This window comes from Somniosus microcephalus, chromosome 9 (genome assembly GCF_052327205.1).
Source record: "Somniosus microcephalus isolate GS21.2 chromosome 9, FLI_Smic_1.0, whole genome shotgun sequence".
NCBI lineage: Eukaryota > Metazoa > Chordata > Chondrichthyes > Squaliformes > Somniosidae > Somniosus > Somniosus microcephalus.
Window position 1 is genome coordinate 60,082,087 of NC_140995.1, and position 18,863 is coordinate 60,100,949.

At 46.6% G+C, this 18,863-nt stretch overlaps 1 pseudogene; it reads right to left on the reverse strand.

The window, feature by feature from the left end:
- The window catches only part of LOC147112407 (sialin-like), a 69,082-nt pseudogene that overhangs the window by 38,998 nt on the left and 11,221 nt on the right, over positions 1-18,863 (reverse strand).

Here is an 18,863-nt window from a genome sequence, read left to right on the forward strand (position 1 = left end):
AATGATTTATTTGCACAAATAAGCTTGAGTCGTTCTGCGATGTTCTAAACGTAGGGCTGCGGCCTTCTGCCTGAACCATGTTTCCTCCCTGTTGCCAGCCCTTTTTTTCGTGGAGAAGGCCAGGAGAGCGGGGCGGGGAGAGGAGAGGGGATTGGAGGTGGGGGGAGAGTACAGGAGATTGGAGAGGGGAGAGGACACGGGATCGGAGGAGGAAGTGGACAGGGGGATGGAGAGGGGGAGAGAAGGTAAGGAGCTTGGGGGTGGGGGAGAAGGTCAGGAGCACAGTGGGGGGGGAGGTTCAGGAACTCGGTGGGGGGCAGAAGAGAAGGTCAGGAGCTCTGGGGGGTGGTGGAGAGTAGGACAGGAGCTCAGGGGGAGAGAAGGTCAGGAGCTCGGGGGGGAGAAGATCAGTTACTCGGCGTGAGGGGGTGGGGTGGAGAAGGTCCGGAATGCGTGGTGGGGGGGAACACAGAGAAAACAGTAGGAATGGGGGAAGAATGTGATCCAGTTCTCACCCCCTTTACAACTGTACCACTTCCTCCCTCTCCTCCCCGCTAGACCTGGATCACTCTCTTGACCATGAACGGCAGTGAATTGATTTCTCGGAATGCCTGGCGCGTGTGCGGCAAGTGACATCATTGGATTGGACGAAATCCGGAAGTCATGGCACTGTCACTATTCACTTCGTACCCATTAACCTGTTAACAATCTGTAACCCACAAACAATGCCCCATCAGTCACTGCAGCTCTCACCCAGAGTGTTTAGTTTGACGGAGTGATTGGTGACAGTGTGGGTACGGCCGGTTTTTGGTTAACCCGTGATGTCATTCTGCGCAGGAGTTGGGCCACTCAATGATGTCATTCTCAGCGCATGCTAAAAATCTACAGTTCTGCAAGTGATGTCACTTGCAATGACGTCACCCTCACCTGTTCTCGTTGAACGAAACATGCCTCACTAAATTAACCTTGCAGTTCAAATTATGTAAAATAGTCAATGCTGTGGATGTGTCAAATTCAGCCTCAGAGAAGCGGCTACAGCACCCCACATGATCTTGCATCACCCGTTCATGGGGTCACATTTTTGAAGGAACCCACACGTCAACTGGAACTTAGCATTGGTGAACAGCTCAGCGGTGTGCAGGTTTTGCCTGATGACACCATTGCTTATTCTTACTATCACTGCTGATTCAAAAACAAAATACTGCAGATGCTGGACATCTGATATAAATTGCTGGAAACATTCAGCAAATCAGGCACCATTTCGGGAAAGAAAAACAAAGTTAAAGTTTCACGTTCTGATGAAAGGCCATCGACCTAAAACGTTAACACTGCTTCCCTCTCCACAGATGCTGCCTGACTTGCTAAGCATTTCCAGCATTTATGTTATATCACTCAATAAATGTTTAGGAGGAGGTTGACACGGCAGGCTGTACGTGGCCATGTGAAAATTATCTTGCTTTTCTAGGTGACCCTCCACATTAACAGGTAGATGCCACTGTCATGACTGCACTGGAGCAGCTTGGCTCGGGGAGCCTGCCTGTGACAAATTACACATTGTAGAGAACTTCAATTACTCTCCAGCAGGCAGAATCAAATTACACATTCCAGACAAACTGTTGGGTGTTTCTTGTCCACCAAGGGTACCAATCAGAAATCTGATCCAACCCACTTGTGGTGCAAATAAACACAGCCCTTAAAAGTGCCCTGGGCTCAGGATGACGACATCACAAGGGGATTCACGCCCCGAGTTCAAATCGGGATTAAGATTTTGCCATCTGTTCTAAAAATGAGCGACACGGACATAAAACGCTTCAAAACTGTGGATATTGTGGAAACAAGATGCATGGAGAAAAGGAGCAATGCCCTGCCAAAGGAAGGCAATGTGCTAAATGTGGTAAACGGAACCACTTTGCTAAAGTTTGCAGGACTGTTTTCGGAAAAACAGTACACACAGTGAGTGACAGCCAAATGCCAGATAGAGAGCCAAATGCAGAGGAACTGTTTATTGATTCTGTGTCACAGAAAAAACAGATTTCAGAGACTGAGCAAGCCTTTGCCGATATTGAGATAGGAAAACAGGGCAAAGAGCTTAAGTTTAAACTAGACACTGGATCTCAGGTTAATGTAATTCCTCTGAGTGAGTATCACAGCTTGAAGGATGAGTGTGAGCTACAGCCCACCTCATGCAGACTGACCAGCTATGGGAGTGAGCAACTCATTGTAAAAGGCACATGCGTGATGAAATGCAAGTACAAAGAAAGCAACATGATGTTGGACTTTTATATTGTTGACACTCAAGCACCTCCAGTGCTAGGTCTAAAGGCATGTTTAGACATGGACCTCATCAAGCTAGTGCTATCATTGACAGCACCAGTTGAGAAGCAGACAGTCATGGAGGAGTTTGCTGACGTTTTCAAAGGAATCGGACTATTCCCAGGTGAATGCACTATTCACCTTGATCCAGCAGCAACCCCTGTGGTTTGCCCACCGAGAAGGATACCCCTTGCTCTATGTAGTCGCCTGAAGAAGAGCTGCAGAGCATGGAGAATACAGAAATCATCGTCCAGGAAACAGAACCGACAGAGTAGGTCAACGCATTAGTAGTGGTTGAGAAACCACGTACAGGCAAGCTCAGAGTCTGTCTCGATCCCAGAGATTTGAACAAGGCTATCAAACGCCCTCACTACCCTCTACCAATGCTAGATGACATCACACCCAAGCTAGTGGGAGCACGTTACTTCAGTGTAATGGATGCACGATCAGGATACTGGACTATCAAGCTCACAGAAGAGTAATCTAAGCTAACAACGTTCAACACACCATTTGGACGCTACCGATTTCTGCGTTTACCATTTTGTCTTATCTCAGCTCAGGATGAATTCCAGTGGAAGATCAACGAAACCTATGAAGGCCTCGACGGAGTAGTCGCATTCATAGATGACATCCTCATCTATGGCAGGAATAGAAAGGAACATGACAGGAACCTCCGTGCGATGCTACAAAGATCACGGGAGAAAGGTATCCGGCTCAACCCCAAGAAAAGCATAATCGGATCCACTGAGATCAATTATTTCGGGCACCGCCTCTCAACTGATGGCATTAAGCCGGATCCAGAGAAAATCTCCGCCATCAAGAAGATGGAGCCACCGAAGAACCGCGCAGAGCTAGACAGTACTAGGCATGGTTAACTACTTAGCCAAGTTTGCCCTGAGCCTCTCCGAAATCAACGCACCCATGCGACAGTTGCTCAAACAATCCAATGAGTCCCTGTGGGACAAACAACATGACACAGCATTTCAGAAAATGAAAGACCTAATCACCAGAGAACCAGAACCAGTTCTTGCCTACTTCGACCCCAACAAAGAGCTCAGACTACAAGTGGACGTGTCAAAGTACGGACTAGGTGCAGTATTACTGCAAGAAGGAAAGCCCATCGGCTACGCTTCCAGATCTCTCACAGTGAAATCAACTATGCTCAAATCGAGAAAGAGCTATATGTAATTCTGTTTGGATGTAAGAGTTTTCACCAGTACGTCTATGGCCGACAAGTCATTGTGGAATCCGATCACAAGCCCCTCGAGTCAATCATGAGGAAACCACTAGCCGCAGCCCCACTAAGGCTACAGAGACTGATCCTTCAGCTACAGAAGTACGACTTCACAATCATTCACCGTCCAGGCAAAGACATTCCTGTCGCAGACACGCTCTCCAGAAAGTCTCTTAGCTACCAGGACAGCAGCCTCAGTGAAGGCATGGATGTGCAGGTGCACATGGGTGTACAACAGCTTACCTGTGAGTGACTCAAAACTGAAGGAGATCCGAGCAGAAACAGAGAAAGATGCACAACTCACACTGCTGAGCAAAGTCATACATGAAGGATGGCCTGAGGAAAGGAGGAAATGCTCTCAGAGCATATCTGAATTCTGGAACCACAGAGATGAACTGTCACAAATCAACAGAATCGTCTTCAAAGGGGAGAAAATCATCATTCCTACCAGTCTCAGAGAAGAGATGTTGACAAAAATTCATGCTGGACATATGGGCATGGAAAAATGCAAACAAAGAGCAAGTGACATTATGTTTTGGCCCGGAATGTGCAAACACATTGAGGACATTGTCAGAAAATGTTCCATTTGTCTAGAACGACGCCCATCAAATGTCAAAGAACCCATGCCCTGGCAGGTCGCAGCAACAGATCTGTTCACATGGAACAACGAGGACTACATAGTGACTGTTGATTACTACAGCAGATTTTTTGAACTGGACAAGCTTCACAGCACCACATCTGCAGCTGTGATCCACAAGCTAAAGGCAGCCTTTGCCAGGCATGGCATTGTAGAGACTTTAGTCTCAGACAATGGCCCCCAATACAAATCAAAAGAGTTCGAGTCGTTTGCCAAGGCATGGGATTTCACACATGTCACATCAAGCCCACATTACCCTCAAAGTAATGGCCTTGCTGAAAAAACTGTCCAGATTGCAAAAACACTCATGGACAAAGCCAAAGCGGATAAAAGAGACCCCTACATCAGTCTCCTTGAGTACCGCAACACTCCGGTTGACAACTTCAAGTCACCAGCACAGCTGTTGATGAGCCGCAGACTTCCCTCAATCCTTCCAAGCACCAACCAGCAGCTGCAGCCAGAGGTCGTCAGCTGCAAGCAAGTGCATGCAAAACGTGTACAGAGACAGCAACACTAAAAGAGATCCTATGATAGGTCAGCTAGACTACTGCCGCCGCTGCACAATGGAGAATCCGTCAGAATCCAGGAGCATTACTACTGGAAGCCAGCAGTCGTCATCCAGCCAGCTGACACTGAGCAATCGTATCACGTCCGCACCCCAGGAGGACAGGTGTACCGCCACAATCGCAGGCACCTCCTGAACACCAAGGAGCAACACCGTCATTCCGACGAGAGGATCAGTTCAACAGAGTGTGATGAACAGAGCAATACACAAAACACATCATACTTACCTGAACCTAAACCTGAACCTGATTTGTTGACCGATTCAGGAGCATGCTCAGTTCCATACCACACAAGGTCGGGACGAGAGGTCAAGCCTAGAGTTATCCTTGACTTGTGAACTGTCAAAGGGTGTAGGCGGATCGCTGCCCTAAAAAAAACTGTACATCGTTATTGAAACGTTGAGATGTTTTCAGCCCTAGTTAAATGCTGAGTTTACTTATATGTTTATGCTACTGAGAACATTACGTAGAAGAAAGGTTTAAAAGTAATGCCTAACATTTTTCTTTTAAAAGAAAGGGGATGTAACATTTGCATATTGAATTATCATTGGCCCGCAGGCATCTGTAAGGAATACCTATTATATTCACATGAGTTGTCATTGGCCTGCAGGCATCTGTAAGGACTGCTATTGTTTAGAAGACCCAGGAGGCTAGGGGTCCTAACTCCATCTTGTCCCCACTGTGCTGTATGATTGAGATCACAGACCTGATGCTTCATAAAAGAGTTTAAACTGTTGTCCTGCAATTTATTATTTTTGTACAAAGTGTGCAAAACAAGACAGGTGCCCACTCCTATATTATTTCTTTCTCCCCCACCCTCTGTATAATGTGCGCTGTGACATTTGCTGTTAAATGCGCTATATAATTGTCAATAATTAGAAAATAATTGAGATCCTAGTCCTCAATTTATTGATTTATTCAAACAAGACAATTTCACATATGCTAGTTTTGATGAGGGATCCACACCTGAAACTCTTCTGTTCTCTGCACAGATGCAGCCTGACCTGCTGAGTATTTTCAGCATTTTCTGTTTTTGTTTCAGCTAGGCTTATTTCTCTTGTCCTTTACCTGTGCTCAGTGTTTGTTTTATTGTCGGTCCGTGTTGTAAAAGGCTGATCACAAATCAATCTGCGTGTCAGAATTTGCTGGTTACTTTGTGCTGTGCTATGTAGCTGTGAAGATTTCTTGGCTGTGCTATTTCAACTGGACGTGTAAAGATTGGGTCACTCACTACCCGCTCACTGCCTCTGAAATGGGCTAATTTGCAAGGCCTCTGTTTCATCAGTAGTCTGTCTCAGAAGCCATTCCTGTGAGTTAGCAGGGGGCTGTTTCTGAAATGCGTGCTCATTCTGTGCTACTCCATAATTCTTTCTTCTTACCTCCAAGTAGCTAAGTATTTCAGAAGTTCTGCAGGTTGGTCACGCTGAATGTCTCCAGTTTTTCCTGTAACTCGGTAACCTGGCTGTGAGCTGGCCTTGGTGCATCAGCTGCATTTGCCAATAGACCTATAATTCCACTGCTGACATTACAATATTAATACTCAGCTGACAATATCATAGAATCATAGAATCGTTACAGCACAATTGGAGGCCATTCGGCCCGTTGAGCCCTCACTGGCTCTCTGCAAGAGCACTTCAGCTAGTCCCACTCCCCCGCCCATTACCCATAGCCCTGCAATTTTTTTTCCTTCAGATACTTATCCAATTCCCTTTTGAAAGCCATGATTGAATCTGCCTCCACCACCCTTTCAGGCAGTGCATTCCAGATCATAACCACTCGCTGCGTAAAAAGGTTTTTCGTCATGTCACCTTTGGATCTTCTGCCAATCACCTTAAATCTGTGTTGTCTGTTTCTCGACCCTTCCGCCAGTGGGAACAGTTTCTCTCTATCGCTCTGCCTAGACCCCTCGTGATTTTGAACACCTCTATCAAATCTTTTCTCAATCTTCTCTGCTCTTAGGAGAACAACCCTAGCCTCTCCAGTCTATCCACGTAACTGAAGTCCCTCATCCCTGGAACCATTCTTGTAAATCTTTGACACCCTCTTTAAAACCTTCACATCCTTCCTAAAGGACGGTGCCCAGAATTGGACACAATACTTCAGCTGTGGCCAAGCCAATGTTTTATAAAGATTAATCGTAACTTCCTTGTTTTGTACTCTATGGGCTGGATTTTACCAGCCCTGAGGAGGCAGGTTTGGAGACGGGACTGCTGGGAAACTCAAAGAATGGGAGCGGGTCCCGAATCTGCTCCCAACACGCCTCCAACCAATCTTCCCGGGAGTCGGGCCCCCGATTTGAGCAGGGACCCAACTCCTAGCGGCGGGAAGAGGATTATAGCCACTTAACTGCCTGTTAACAGGCAGTTAAGAGGCTTTTTCCAATTTTGTGACTTCTGCTGCGGGCTTCCCGACGTCGGGGAACCCCGTCAGGGTAAGTAAGGCGTGCTGTGGGTCTGTTGTACTGTTGGTGTAGAGATGACAGCTGCAGAATTGGTGTGAAGGGTGCAATGGGACACCGTTGAGTATCAGTGGTAAGGAAATGTTGGGAAAGTCATTTTTAATGTGTTTAGAATTTTCTGTAGGTGACAAGCTTTGAAGTGTTTGTGTGGCCTCACCTCAATGGCAGAAGTGACAGATCGCTTCTGTACCCTCACCTGCAGCTGCCATCTGTTTTATCCTAAGGAGAGAGTCATTGGAGAGCCTGGGTGCAAGGACTCACCTTTGTACAGTGATTGTCAGTGTTTGACAGCACCTCAATGCTGTCAAACACTGTCAAACCATCTGTCAAAAATTTATGGTTCATGTGTCTTTAAGAAAACCGGCAGATGAAGCGTCATCAGCGGACATCATAGAAACATAGAAGATAGGAGCAGGAGTAGGGCATTCGGCCCCTCGAGCTCGCTCCGCCATTTAATGAGATCATGGCTGATCATCCAAATTCAGTACCCTGTCCCTGCTTTCCCCCCATATCCCTTGATCCCTTTAGCCTCAAGAATTATATCCCAATCCTTCTTGAATATATTTAATGAATTGGCCTCAACTGCCCTGTGTGGCAAAGAATTCCGCAGGTTCACCACTCTCTGGGTGAAGAAATTCCTCCTCCTCTCAGTCCTAAATGGCATACCCCTTATCCTTAGACTGTGACCCCTGGTTCTGGACTCCCCCGCCATCAAGAACATCCTTCCTGCATCTAGTCTGTCTAGTCCTGTTAGAATTTTATAACTTTCAATGAGGTCCCTTCTCATTCCTCTAAACTCTAGCGAATATAAGCCTAATCGACCCAATCTCTCCTCATACGTCATTCCTGCCATCCCAGGTATCAGTCTGGTGAATCTTCGCTGCACTCTCTCCATGGCAAGAACATCCCTCCTCAGATAAGGCGACCAAAACTGCACACAATACTAAAGGTGTGGCCTCACCAAGGCCCTGTACAACTGCAGCAAGACATCCTTGCTCCTGTACTCAAATCCTCTCGCTATGAAGGCCAACATATCATTTGCCTTCTTAACCACCTGCTGCACCTGCATGCTTATCTTCAGTGACTGGTGCACAAGGACATCCAGGTCTCGTTGCACTTCCCCTTTTCCCAATCTATTGCCATTCAGATAATAATCTGTCTTCCTGTTTTTGCCACCGAAGTGGATAACTTCGCATTTATCCACATTATACTGCATTTGCCATGCATCTGCCCAATCACCCAACCTGTCCAAATCATACTGGAGTTTCTCTGCATCCTCCTCACAGCACACACGCCCACCCAGCTTTGTGTCATCTGCAAACTTGGAGATATTACATCTAGTTCCCTTGTCTAGATCATTTATATATATTGTGAATAGCTGGGGTCCTAGCACCGATCCCTGCGGTACCCCACTAGTCACTGCCTGCCACTCAGAAAAAGATCCATTTATTCCAACTCTTTGCTTCCTGTCTGCCAACCAGTTCGCTATCCAAGACAGTATCTTACCCCCAATCCCATGTGCTTTAACTTTACACGCTAATCTCTTTTGCGGGACCTTATCGAAAACCTTCTGAAAGTCCAAATACACCACATCCACTGGTTCTCCCTTATCTATTCTACCAGTTACACCCTCAAAAAATTCCAGTAGATTAGTCAAGCATGATTTACCTTTTGTAAATCCATGTTGACTTTGTCCGATCCTGTCACTGTTTTCCAAGTGCTCTGCTATTGCATCTTTTATAATGGACTCTAGCATTTTTCCCACTACCGATGTCAGGCTTACCGGTCTATAATTCCCCGTTTTTTCTCTACCACCCTTTTTAAATAGTGCCGTTACATTAGTTATCCTCCAATCCATGGGTACTGTTCCAGAGTCTATAGAATTTTGGAAGATGACCAGCAATGCATCTACTATCTCCAGGGCCACTTCCTTAAGTACCCTAGGATGTAGATTATCAGGCCCTGGGGATTTATCAGCCTTCAATCCCATCAATTTCCCTAACACCATTTCCCTACAAATACTGATTTCATTCAATTCCTCCCTCTCATTAGACCCTATGTTCCCCGACATCTCTGGGAAGTTTTTTGTGTCTTCCTTTGTGAAGACAGAAACAAAGTATGTATTTAATTGGTCTGCCATTTCTTTGTACCCCATTATAAATTCTCCTGATTCTAACTGCAAGGGACCTACGCTTGACTTCACTAATCTTTTTCTCTTCACATATCTATAGAAGCTTTTACAGTCAGTTTTTATGTTCCCTGCAAGCTTACTCATAATTTATTTCCCCCCGCTTAATTAATCCCTTTGCCCTCCTTTGCTGAATCCCAAATTGTTCCCAATCCTCAGGTTTGCTGCTTTTTCTGGCCAAATTATATGTCCTCTCCTTGGATCTTATGATATCCCTAATTTCCCTTGTTAACCACGGTTGAGTCACCTTTTTTGTTTTATTTTTATGCCAAACAGGGATGAACAAATTCTGTAGTTCATCCATGCCTCTTTAAATGTTTGCCATTGCCTATCCACCATCAACCCTTTAAGTAACATTCCCCAATCCATCCTAGCCAACTCGTGCCTCATACCATCGTAGTTTTCTTTATTTAAATTCAGGACCCTAGTCTCTGAGTCAGCTACTTCACCCTCCATTTTAATGAAGAATTCTATCATATTATGATCGCTCTGCCCCAAGGGGCCTCGCACAACAAGATTGCTAATTAATCCTTTTTCATTACATAATATCCAGTCTAAGGTGGCCTGATCTCTAGTTGGTGCCTCGACATATTGGTCCAGGAAACCATCCCGTATACACTCTAGGAATTCCTCCTCTACAGTATTGTTACTAATTTGGTTAGCCCAACCTATATGTAGATTAAAGTCACCCATGATAACTGCTGTGCCATCCCCAACCTCAGCAATACTTTTCAGGGGTCTGTATACAACTCCCACTAACGTTTTCTGCCCCTTGGTATTTCTCAGCTCTGCCCATACAGATTCCACATCATCAGAGCTAATATCCTTCCTTACTATTGTGTTAATCTCCTCTTTAACCAGCAATGCTACCCCACCTCCTTTCCCTTTTTCCTGTCCTTCCTGAATATTGAATACCCCTGGATGTTGAATTCCCAGTCTTGGTCACCCTGGAGCCATGTCTCCATAATCTCAATTATATCATATCCGTTTACATCTATTTGCACAGCTAATTCATCCACCTTATTATGAATGCTCCTCGCATTAAGACACAAAGCCTTCGGGCTTGATTTTTTAACACTCTTAGTCCTTTTAGAATTCTTATTTACTGTGGCCCTGTTTGATTTCTCTGCCTTCCACTTTTGCTTTTCTCCTTCCTGTCTTTTGTTTCTATCCTTGCTTCCCTTTCCTCTGTCTCCTTGCACAGGTTCCCAACCCCCTGCCATTTTAGTTTAAACCCTCCCCAACAGCACTAGCAAGTACTCCCCCTAGGACATCGGTTCAGTCCCGCCCAGGTGCAAACCGTCCAGTTTGTACAGAGCCCGCCTCCCCACAGGACCAGTTCCAATGTCATCTGACACCGGCTTTCCCTTAATTAGCCAGCAAGCCCACAGGGTGGGCTTAACAAGGCCAATCAGGGGGAAATAGCGTCTGTGTGTCAGGCATCTCTGGGGGTGGGTCTAGAACCCGGAAGGCAGCAGTCCCACCCCCAACTCGTCTTGGTGAGTAAAATCCAGCCCTATGCCTCTATTTATAAACCCAGGATCTCCTGTGCTATTTTAACCACTTTCTCAACCTGCCTTGCCACCTTCAATGATCTGTGCACATATACCCCCAGGTCTCTCTGTTCCTGCAGCCCCTTTAGAATTTTACCCTTTAGCTTATATTGCCTCCCCTCATTCTTCCTACCAAAATGTATCATTTTGCACTTTTCTGCGTTAAACTTCATCTGCTATCTGTCTGGCAATTCCACCAGCCTGTCTATGTCCTCTTGAAGTTTATTCCTATCTTCATCACTGCCCACTATACTTTCAAGTTTTGTGTCATCTGCAAATTTTTAAATAGTACCCTGTACACCTAACTCCAAATAATAATATATATCAAGAAAAGCAGTGGTCCTAGTACCGACCCCTGGGGAACCCCAAAGTATACCTTCTTCCAGTCCGAAAAACAATCGCTACTCTCTGTTTCCTGTCGCTTAGACAATTCCGTATCCATGCTGCCACTGTTCCTTTTATTCCACGGGCTTCAACTTTGCTGGCAAGCCTATTATGTGGCACTTTATCAAACGCCTTTTGGAAGTCCATATAACACATTATCAGGGCCTCACTGACCTGACCACGAAGTGAAGTAATGATATACTCCCGCTTAACGTTAGATATGTTCCTGTGGGTTTCTGGTGTGTCATTCGCCATCCAGAACCATAGCGGACACCAGGCCAGGCCACACGCACCGAACATAAGGAAATAAACCACAACAATTCAACAGGGAAATGGTGAAAAGAAACCGAAAACTGTACAATATTAATTCAAATAAAATGTCACAAAGGGAGTATCTGATGTCTCTTTGACTTCAATATATGAATCTTAATTCATGATAAATCAGAGAGGGGTATTTCAGTAATAATTCTGGAGATAATATAAATCATTTATATTTCCAGTAATACACGTGTTTTCCTCTCACCAAATATGTAGAACACATATGACCATCCCAGGTAGTAGCAAATGAAACCAGATATAGTCAGAGAGATAACGTTTCCAAAATATATACCTAGAAATAAAACTGAATCAGAATTATACTGTAATCAAATTCAGGTCCAGACATCATCAGCACCCTATGTGACCCTGCACACTCTATACAAGGACAAGCCCCCTACCCTTAGGCTTTATTTCATTGCAATTTCCAAGGTCTTGTAAACTTGGGTTTTTTTAAGTAAATTTTAGAAATGAATAAATCAAAAGCCATTGTTTTCATCATTACTTGAAGAAAGAAAAAATTGTTGCAAAGGAAAAACAAATTGGATTAGAGTAGATAGCTCCAGTAATAGAGCTAGCACTGGCACGTTTTAACTATTCAAAGCATTATCATCGCAGTTCCACACTGCACTTTGTAGCATAGTGCTGACTCACCTAAATATAACAGTGCTATCAGTCTGTTCTGTTCAAATGGAGGAGCCCAGCTTGCCCATAAATAGGTGAAATTAGATAAGACTGGACCCTACTGAGTAACGGGAACTCAGAGTAAATATTTTAAACTAAACATCGGAAAATATGAAATCTTTAAACTCACTGTCCGATAAATAAAACTTTGAAAAGACAGTGGGCTAAATCCTATTATGTTTCTGTCATCATAAAATGTGTTTGTCACAGAATGGAGGGGCCTGGGTTCAAACTCAGAATCTGCTGGGTTCCTAATCCCATCTGTGCTGCTACACGAAGCCAGCAAACAAGGAGAAGGTAAACCCCTGGTGGGATGGACACTGAGTGAGCAGTTCCTACTGGGCACCCCTGGCATATGTATCAGTAGCTGGCAGAAAAAAGCACTGTCGGCGGCTTCCAATAGGCTGCTTACGCTATTCAATATGCTGCTTTCCCTAGGGTGGCCTGTTGAGTATGAGAAATGGGGAACAAAGAGTATGGGGTCGATTTTCATTGACCCATGGAGTCGGGTTTGGAGGCGTGCGGGGGGTTAAAGTCCCGAATTCAGGGGTCCCGACACCATCCCGCCCCTAACCCGCCTCCATGTAAGTTTCAAAGGAGGTGGGTACCCGCCCCGCACTGGGACCCGCCTACCCGAGGCGGGAAGGGATTAGTGCCAATTAGCTACCTGTTAACAGGTAGTTAACAGGCAGTTTTTAGCCTAATCCCTATTTTAAAACTTGAAGTGTGGGATTCCCGATGGCTCCAAACCACGCCAAGTTAGAGGAGTCGGGCCGTCGGGTTGAAGGACTTGGAGGGGTCGAGATGTCGGTGTTCAGGTGAGTGATGGGTGCATGAGTGCAAAGGTAAGTGTGTTTGGTGTGTCTAAAGTGTGTAAAGAAGTTTAAATTACCTGCACTTACCTTTTCAGCCGTCCTTCCTCTAGGTTTCGGGAGTCTATCATCTAACCGGCACAGAAAGCAGAATGGCTGCGATCTGTCAAAAGTGACAGCCTGCAGCTTTCTGTGCCAGTGAGATTTCTAACTGAGTCTGTGTAGAAGGACTCAGGTTAGAAGTAAGACTGTCAGTGTTTGACAGCTTCAAACAACTGTGAAACGCTGATATTTCATCTGTCAAAACGTCTTGACAGATGAAATTTCAGTCTGTGACGTCACCTGTTGCTGGGAGGCCCTTAATTGGCCTGCTGAGCCCGCTGGGCGGGCTCAACAAGGTCAATCAAGTTAAGATCACGTGCATTGGCTGCATCTCGATGGAGGCAGGACTACAACCCCGAAAGTTGTTGTAATGTATATACCTTTAAGGGGGGAACTACTTTTTGCAGCTCATGTATACTGTAGTACCGGCAGTGACCACACCTGTATATAGCACTGAGTAGTAATCTGTACAGTTCAGTTCCAGAGTGAGCCACGTTGAGTAAACACCTGTTGTACCGTTCTCCTGCAGTCTTGTGTCTTACTACTGACGGACACAACATTGGCGACGAGGCAAATTCGATCCTACCTGCAACTCTGCATCACCTCCCAGGGATTCGTTCCTGGAGACCAGTAGATTGGAGGTCAAGGCCAGAGACACGGGCGTCGACCATGGGCAACCGCCCAGTCATCCAGCAGAGACTCGAGAATTGCGGGGGAGGCTGTTGAGAGCCAGGCTTGGCTTTCCAGTCGCGGTGGTCCAGCGAAACGGGCTGGCAACAGGTAGTGCGCAGACCCTTCCGGGACAGCGGCGGGCTAGAGCCCGACCGAGCGGCACAGCAAAGGGCCGAGCAGCGTCGACGGGAGAGAGAGAGAGGGGACAGAGCGCACAGGGCGCAGCTGGTGTTCAGGGGCCGAGCAGCGTCGAGGAGAGGGAGAGAGATGCGCAGAAACCTGCGAGGCGCCACCATTGCCATGAGGGCCGCCGAGAGCGGCATTGGCAGCAGCGCAGGGGAAGCATGCGAAACCTACAGGGCGCCACATTTGCCACGAGGACCGCCGAGAGCAGCGCTGGCAGCAGCGCAGGGGAAGCACGGGAAACCTACAGGGCGCCGCCATTGCCACAAGGACCGCCGAGAGCGGCGTTGGCAGCAGCGGGAGAGGAAGGAAAGTGCGGGAGATGCCATTTTAAGCCATTTTAAACCACACCCAAAATGCCGAAGAGTGGCAGTATCACCGCATTTGACAATGAAATCGAAAATTGGACTACATATGTCGAACAAATAGAGGTATACTGCAAGGCAAATGAGGTATCAGATCACAAGAAAGCACCGGTATTGTTAAATTTAATGGGTGCAAAGACGTATGGCTTATTACGAAATCTAGTAACCCCAGCGAAGCCAGTGGAAAAGAGTTTTGGAGACATAGTGACGATACTACAGGAACATTTAAACCCCACACTGCTGCTGATAGCAGAAAGATTCAAGTTTCACAAACGGAACCAGCATAAGGATGAAAGCAATGCTGAATATTTAACAGAACTGCGCAAACTATCGAAACACTGCCAGTTTGGAACGGGACTGGCAGATACCTTAAGGGACAAGTTTGTGTGTGGGCTTCAAAGTGAAGGAACCCAGAAACGGCTTTTATCTGAAAAGGACCTTACACTGGACAAGGCTTTCAGCATTGTGGTATCATATGAAGCAGCAGCACGGGGCGCTGCAGAGATACAACAGAGACCGCAAGAATATGGCACAAGCGAAATGTCATACAGAGCAGAGAAGTGCTATCGCTGCGGCAGAACAACACACGACCACAATGATTGCTGGTTCAAAGACAAAGTGTGCAGACAGTGTGGAAAAGCAAGACACATAGCACGAGTCTGCAGGTCGGGAAAGAAAACCAGCAATAAGAAATCTCCAAGAGAAAAGTACAAGAAGGTACATAAGGTGACGGAGAATAGTTCAGATGAACAAAAGAGTGATACCGACTCCGAAAGCAGGGAGCTGAGTTGTCTGAAACTACAGAATGTGATCAAAACGGAGGATCGCCGAACCATTTGGGTCACTCTCAAGATAGCAGGAGTCCAGGTAAAAATGGAATTGGACACAGGATCAGCCCTAACAGTCATAAACCGACGGGACTATGAGTGGCTATTCTCACACATACCCTTGAGAGACACAAAAATTACTTTGAAGACATACACGGGGCAAAAAGTCTACCCCAAAGGAAAAATAAGTGTGACCGTTATATATAATGGTAAGGAAACACCAAAACTAGACCTGTATGTATTGCAAGATGGAGGACCACCATTACTGGGACGTGAATGGATCCGGAAAATACAGCTGGCTTGGCATTCCATACAAGCACTGACTGTGGCTGCCAAAAAGGATGACGACGTCACACCTGGGCGACTGTCAAAGATCCTAACCGACACGCAAGAAGTGTTCCAGCAAGGACTCGGAACACTAAAAGGCATGACAGCAACAATTAAAATCGAAGAAAACGCAAGCCGAAATTTTTTTAAGGCCAGACCAGTACCTTATGCGATCCGCCCAGCCGTCGAAGTAGAGCTGGAGAGTTTGGAACGTTCAGGAGTACTGTCCAAGGTAGACTGGAGCAAGTGGGCTACACCCATCGTCCCTGTGATGAAAAAGTCATTGAGCAGCACGCCTGGGAAACCAAGGAAGGTTCGCATCTGTGGGGACTTTAAGGTAACAGTGAACCCGGTCCTTCACACCGTACAATATCCACTTCCGCGGATTGAAGATATTTTCGCCTCGCTATCTGGAGGGAAACGCTTCACTAAGATTGATCTGGCCCAGGCGTATCTGCAAATGGAGGTAGAAGAAGCATCAAAAAAATACCTCACAATCAACACCCATAAAGGTCTCTACCAATACAACCAGCTGGTATTCGGGGTAGCATCAGCTCCAGCTATTTGGCAGAGGGCAATGGAACAAGTCCTGCAAGGGATCCCAGGGACCCAGTGTTATTTGGACGACATCCTGGTCACGGGCGAAAATGACAGTGATCACCTCGCCAACCTGGAGCAGGTGCTCACTAGATTGAAGGAATATGGGCTCCGAGCTAACTGCCCCAAATGCGAGTTTTTTAAAAAACAGATCTCGTATTGTGGCCACGTTATCGATAAAGAGGGGTTACATAAGTACCCAGAAAAGATTGAGGCAGTAGTCAAGGCTCCAGCATCGGAAAACGTGTCACAACTGAGGTCGTTCCTCGGGCTGGTAAACTACTACCATAAGTTCTTGCCAAATTTGTCTACAATACTACACCCACTGAACACCCTACTGCAAACTGGAGTGCCATGTAAGTGGAGTGACGAATGTAAACGAGCTTTCCGGAAGAGCAAAACACTAATCACATCGAAAGAGGTATTGGCCCATTTCAACCCAGCACTACCAATTCGGTTGGCGTGTGATGCGTCACCCTACGGCATTGGAGCGGTGCTGTCGCACAAATTCTCGGACGGCTCAGAGAGGCCAATAGCCTTTGCGTCACGATCACTAACCTCAGCCGAGCGTAACTACGCCCAGATTAACAGGGAGGCCCTCAGCCTAGTGTGGGGAGTAAAAAAGTGCAATCACTATCTGCACGGGCAGAAATTCACCTTGCTGACTGACCAGCAGCCTCTTGTCTCCATTATTAATCCGAAGAAGGGCGTTCCGGTGATGCCTGCGCAATGACTACAAAGATGGTCACTCTTTCTAGGGGCGCACCACTATGAGATTGAATATAAGGGCACGAAACAGCATAGAAATGCTGATGGGCTATCGCGCCTGCCACTGCCCACTGCAGAGGAAGCACCAGCAGTGGATCCTGTCAAAATATTTAATTCGACTATAGTTGAATACCTACCGGTAACTAACGCTCATATAGAAAAGGAGACCCGAAATGACCCGACACTGTCTCGGGTATATGATTTGACGGTGAAGGGATGGCCAGCACATGGCGACTCACTGTTGCCAGCATTCTCGACAAGAAGAGAACAGCTGTCAGTGTGCCGGGGGACCTTAATGTGTGGATCCCGAGTGGTAATTCCACCCAAGTTAAGGGATAGAGTGCTCAATGAGCTTCATGAGGGTCATCTGGGAGGGGTAAAAATGAAAAGCCTTGCCAGGGCTTATGTGTGGTGGCCGGGAATCGATAAACAAATTGAGGACCTGACCAAGAGCTGCTCAGGATGCCAGAAAGTCCAAAATGCACCACCACATGCCCCTCTACACCCATGGGAGTGGCCCTCATCTCCATGGCAACGGGTGCATATTGATTTTGCTGGTCCATTCATGGACTCAATTTTTTTAATAGCCGTGGATACGCACTCGAAATGGCCTGAGGTCATCAAAATGTCCTCCACCACCACGGAGAAAACTATTGCAGTCCTACGGACCATTTTTGCCAGGAACGGCTTGCCAGAACAGATTTGCTCCGATAACGGACCACAGTTTGTGTCCGAAGAGTTCCGGAGGTTTATGAAGAAGAATGGGGTAAGGCATTACACATCCGCCCCGTATCATCCAGCCACAAATGGATTGGCTGAGAGGTTCGCACATTCTCCCCGTGTTTGCGTGGGTTTTCTCCGGGTGCTCCGGTTTCCTCCCACAGTCCAAAGATGTGCGGGTTAGGTTGATTGGCTATGATAAATTGACCCTTAGTGGTAGGGGGATTAAATACGTGGGGTTACGGGGATAGGGTGGGATATGTGTTGGTGTAGGGGTTACGGGGATCGGGTGGGATATGTGTCGGTGCAGGCTCGATGGGCCGAAATGGCCTCTATCTGCACTGGGGTTTCTGTGATCTGTGATCTGTGAAGGCAATAAAGGCTATGTACAATGACAACATTCCGCTGCAGCATAAGGTGGACAATTTCCTGTTCGCCTACCGGAATGCGACACATGCAGTCACCAACCAGGCCCCGGCCATGATGTTCTTTAACCGAAGGTTAAGATCTCGCCTGGATTTGCTCAGACCAAACGTACGAAGAGATGTTGAGAGTAAGCAATTCCAGCACATCCATGAGAAGCCAACAAGGAGCTTCAATGTAGGGCAACCAGTCTTGGCCCGTGACTACCGAACAGAAAAATGGCAGCCAGGAACGAAATGCACACGGCAGGGCCCACTAATGTACACAGTGGACGTTGGGGAGAACATCGTGAGACGCCATGCTGACCAGATCCTAGAGTCACAGGAACAAGTCAATCCCATGCCTTGCCTATACGTACCTGATGAGGAACCCGACGTACAGGTCACATCTACCCCAGAAACAGTAGCATCGGAAGCTGATGACCCAACCGACGACAGGGTGCCAGAATCGCCTCCGCACCAAGAGCGAGACACTCGGGAAAGGCGCAATCCAGAAAGGATCAGGAAGCCTCCCCAAAGACTGAATATATAAATGGACTATTTTCAGCTAATGTTGTATGTTAAAAGTGTTAATTGTAATTAGTTTGATATTTAATTGTTAAATGAGTGTTATGGTACTGTTAATCTAAAAGGGGAGGAATTGTAATGTATATACCTTTAAGGGGGGAACTACTTTTTACAGCTCATGTATACTGTAGTATCGGCAGTGACCACACCTGTATATAGCACTGAGTAGTAA